The sequence below is a fragment of the Phacochoerus africanus genome, chromosome 10, assembly GCF_016906955.1.
Source record: "Phacochoerus africanus isolate WHEZ1 chromosome 10, ROS_Pafr_v1, whole genome shotgun sequence".
NCBI classification, from domain to species: domain Eukaryota; kingdom Metazoa; phylum Chordata; class Mammalia; order Artiodactyla; family Suidae; genus Phacochoerus; species Phacochoerus africanus.
Genome location: NC_062553.1, coordinates 132,032,902 through 132,037,891, shown reverse-complemented (window position 1 = coordinate 132,037,891; position 4,990 = coordinate 132,032,902). Strand labels below are relative to the sequence as shown.

General features: G+C 47.1%; 1 pseudogene; it reads left to right on the top strand.

Annotated features, from left to right (window-relative positions):
- The first annotated feature begins 3,992 nt into the window (after window positions 1–3,992).
- LOC125137878 (ubiquitin-conjugating enzyme E2 D3-like) lies at window positions 3,993–4,391 on the top strand (annotated as a pseudogene).
- The last annotated feature ends 599 nt before the right edge of the window (window positions 4,392–4,990 follow it).

Here is a 4,990-nt window from a genome sequence, read left to right as displayed (position 1 = left end):
GCAAATTCCATTGTGTTCCAGAAAGTCGGGTAGATGCCAAGACATGATTTCTCCAAACTCAGTGGGGATTTCAAAGAGCCAGGATGCACTGTTTGGCGGAGAGAAAGGCTGCCTGGGAAAAACAAAGACAGCTAAGCCAAAGCCACGCCTCCCAGCATCAGCAAAACACCTTTTGTTAAGATATGAAAACAAAAGGCCAATTAAGGAAACATCAGGTGGGACTAAAGATAATTTCAAGAGAGCTTCAGAATTAGCCTCACTCTTTCTATTTCTACTAGAATTTGTGTCTGAAGCCGATAATTAAACATCTGTAGAATAACCATGGTATTAAGCACCTGACCTGTCTTGTCAAACATGTGGAAACTCATTTCCGAGCCCCAAATGATTCAAGGGAGCTGTCACTTTCTTTCAGAGAATAGGGATGGCTTTGAGATGTCACACCCCTGGGCCTCCCGGGGAGGGTTGGGAACTCGGCGCTGAAATACGGTCAAGACCCTGCCTGGAAGGCTGGAGACAGAGTCGGAGGTGGCCCCTGACGGCAACGGCCTGAGGCCCCTCTGTGCGCCTCAGCCACACAGATACCTATTTTGTTGGCAAAACCAGACAAGGACAAGATGGTCCTGTGAAACGAAAGCTCCAAAAAAGCAGATGCCACACCCTTTCCCACAGAGAGCAGCAAGTGCATGTGCGGGACAGAGGTGGAAGACAAGGCTCATTTTATAAATGCCTCTGCTGGCTTCAGAAGGATACTAGCTGTGCACTGTTTCTCTGGGTTAGCAAAGCGTGTTCTGTGACAAAGTGCTCTGAGCATGTTTGCTGTATAAAGGCCAAGTTGAATACAGTGTCAAATGAAATCTAACTATTTGCGGAATGTATAAACTGCCCTCGGCCAGCTCCCTCCAAAAGCAGCTCTGAAGGTAGAGCCTTGCTGGAGGCCATCGGAGCATCAGGAGGACCTGCTGCCACCAACTCTTGTTTTACAGCTGAGAACAAGCCGACGTTTACACCAAGCGTGGGGAGCCTGTCAGGAGACAACCCGGAACCATGTGGACTGGGCTTCCCCAGAGCCAAGCAGAGACGGGGACCTTAGGAGGGGCTTAGGCCTCTGGAAAGCGCTGGATGCGGCCGCGGCTGAGCTGAGCAGGATGAAGTAGGCTGAGCACCTCCTGAGCGACAGGGGCGCGCGAGGGACTTTACACACACGTGGTTGTCAGCGGCGAGGCAGACCTTTTTTTCTAACCTTATAGTTAGTAAGAAAGTATCAGATTATTTCTTTTTTTTAATCCTGATAGGTTTATTTTATTCACTTAAGCTCACAGGCAGAATTTCATTGAGGAAATAGCAGAGCACAAATAATCATTTGAACTTCTTTTCTAGAAAACATCATGAAAACAAAGCAGGAAAGAGCTGAAGTGACAGAACAGGTCTCTCATGGTCCCTGCTCTGAGGAGGGGTGGGCAAGCCTTTGCTCACGGCTGACTTCCATCCATAAAGCCCTTTAAGGAAGTAACAGGTTATTTCTAGAGGAGCATCAAAAAGTCCCAGGTAGACCTTCTTTGTTCCTGAAAGAATCACTTGAAGGGCCCTTCTTACTTGGGCAAATTTAAGTTTAGCAGGTCATTCCTGAGGGAGGAAGAAGTGATAGGAACTCCGGTGATTTGTTTGATATTCAGCTCTGATAGCGGGACATGGGGCTAAATTTGCATAGCGGACTTAGGGGTCTTCCAAGGGGAAGGTGACCTTGGCCGTCTGCCTTTGGAGATTCAGTGTTCTCAGAATTTCTCAGATAAATTAGGACGACCCCCAACTGAGGTCCACTGGTAGGCAAAGACACTGAAGTCTAATGACACAGCATGAAAAGCAGGGGTGTCTGGACTGGTGCCGAGTTCCTCTGGATGCAGTTGTCTTGGCACAGACGTCACGGAGTGATGAGGACACGACGACTGAGTATGTGGGTAACCAGATGAGAAGGAACCTTGAGGAGTTCCCGTTGTGGCTCAGCGGTAACGAATCTGACTAGTATCCATGAGGACACGGGTTCAATCCCTGGCCTCACTCAGCAGGTTAAGGATCCGAGCTGTGAGCTGTGGTGTAGATTGCAGACATTGCTGAGATCGGGCCTTGCACTGGTTATGGTGTAGGCCGGCAGCTGCAGCTCCAATTCAACCCCTAAACTGGAAACTTTCATATGCCATGGGTGCAGCCATAAATATAGAAGAAAAAAAAAGAAGTAACCTCGAGAAGCCAAGCATGGGCAACCACCACACTGCAAAAATCTGGACCAGAAGGAGCCTGGCGGCAAAAGGCAAAGACCCACCGGCCTGGGTCGAACCAAAAGTTCCAGCAAAATAACAGCAGCTGAAACCAGGAGACTGAAACTAGTGGATGGGCCAGCTTCTCCAAGTTTCTCTCCAACTGAGGTTGAGAAGGAGGCTCTTCGGGAAAGTAAGGCCCTGGAGTTCTTAGTCAATCTGTAAAGGAGATTTTAAATAGGGAATCCTAAACTTATTACATGGATGGATTCAACTAATTAACTAGAAAATTCTGAAAGGCAAAGTTATACCCCAAGCTAGCGAGGTGGATCATGAGATCCCATTTAATCTTCACATCCAGACTAAGCGAAAAGTACTATAATTCCCCACTTTACAGATAAAGAAACAAAGGCCAAGAGGGGCCTATGTAATCTGTCCAAGGTTACTAAGTGACTGAATTATAAAATGCAAACCCCAGTCGAATTCTCACCGGGGCCCCAGTGCCCTGGAGCAAACTGAAGTGGGAACAATGAAAGCAGTTGAAAGCATGATCCAGCGGAAAAGACCGGTAACCCTGAGACACAGCTCAGGAATCTGCCACTACTTGGCATATACAGATGGAGAAATAAACCAACGAATCCTGAATCTCTACATGTGTCTCATCGGCTCACAAGCTTACAGTGCACCTGAGCACCGGCAACATGTGTCCCTAAGTTTTGAGATCGAGTTCTACAAATCACAGGAAATATTCCGTGGATTTCTACTCTCTGCAGACAGAATTCGAGGCTAAAATATTCTTCAGGAAAACCAACTGAAGAGCCTGGCTACTTCAAGCTGGACATGTAAAGGCAGAAGGGAAAGCAACAAAAGGAAAGGTATTAAACATAGATAAAGAATTGTTTGCCAAACTCTGAAAATTAGCACAACAGGAACCTTCTAGAAGCTTGAGGAACTCAGAAAAATCCTACAGGTTCCAAGAGAGTTTAGGCAAACTCATGAACGTAAGATGCAAAACAAAGGGAAATTATTTATTTGATCCAAAATTAAAGGAATTTTAATTTTGGTGATAAGGAAATCAGACTCTTCCATGACACAAGATAAGAAGCTTAACTCCATCTTTTTAAAAAATCAAAATGGAAAACTAAAAATACGATCACCTCATGTCATGTGTGTGAGCCCTTTAGGGGCAAGGAGGCACCAGGTGCCACACGAGGAGGAGGCTGAGGCCGAAGCTGGAGGGAGGCCCGGCCCCTCTGAGCCTGGGTCTGGCAGAGCTGGTGTGAGGCGAGGGACCACCCTCCCGGCCTCCCGGATTATCAAGAGTTTGGGCCAAACCTCTGAGCACACACAAAGAAAGGCGCCACACAAAAAGCACAGGCTATGGGAGTTCCCTTCATGGCTTAGCGGTTAACAAACCCAGCTAGGATCCATGAGGATGCAGGTTCGATCGCTGGCCTTGCTCAGTGGGTTAAGGATCCAGCGTTGCCATGAGCTATGGTGTAGGTCGAAGATGCAGCTCAGATCCCTCGTTGCTGTGGCTGGGGTGAAGACTGGCAGCTGTAGCTCTGATTGGACACCTAGCCTGGGAACCTCCATATGCCATGGGTGCAGCCCTAAAAAACGAAAACAAAAAAAAAGAAAAGAAAAGAAAAAAGGACAGACTATGGATGTGCTTAGAAATAGATTAATAAGGAACTCAGTGATTTGGCCAGTGACCCTCAAGAGCAGAGCTCTGCAGGTTCAGCTGGGGATGACATGTTTCATTGGCAAGCCACAACTACAGCACCAAGCAACAGCCCATATCGAGACGGTGTATTCTTTTTGAGAGTTCACTTTCCTGCCAACGACCCCCTCAAACCACCTAAGCCTGCATATGCCACCTGAACTTATCATCCAAATATTAACAGTAATGGCAGCATATGCCGCTACATTCTGAGATCACAGTGTCTCCGGCTTTAACGATTTCTAAAGTTCTTTTATCCATTTGTTCACTATGTGATCCAAACCCAGATAACCCCCTAGTGCCAGAGACTGCACAGATCTATAAAACAGAGATAAGTACAACAGGATATCTCAGGAACGGACTCAGAAGTATGCCTTGTGATGCCACCTTAGAATAACCTGCATCATAGCTAGAATAAACTTTAAAGGGAATTCCTGTCGTGGCGCAGTAGAAATGAATCCAACTAGGAACCATGAGGTTGTGGGTTCCATCCCTGGCCTCGCTCAGTGGGTTAAGGATCCAGTGTTGCCGTGAGCTGTGGTGTAGTTCGCAGACACGGCTCGGATCTCAAGCTGCTGTGGCTGTGGTGTAGCCCAACAACTACAGCTCCTGTTCAACCTCTATAGCCTGGGAACCTCCATATGCTGCAGGTGTGGCCCCAAAAACCAAAAAAATAAAAAACAAACTTTAAATTACTATTTCTTTTTTTATTTTCTTATCTGGCTGCTCCCCTATTAGACCCCTACTTTGTTTTTGTTTTTTTGTTTTTTAGGGCCGCACCCTCGACAAATGGAGGTTCCCAAGCTAGGGGTCGAATAGGAGCTGCAGCCGCTGGCCTACACCAGAGCCACAGCAACACAAGATCCGAGCTGCATCTGTAACTTACACCACAGCTCATGGCAACACCGGTTCCTTAACCCACTGAGTGAGGCCAGGGATTGAACCTGTGTCTTCATGGATGCTAGTCAGATTCGTTTCCACTGAGGCACGACGAGAACTCCTGTTTGTTTGTTTA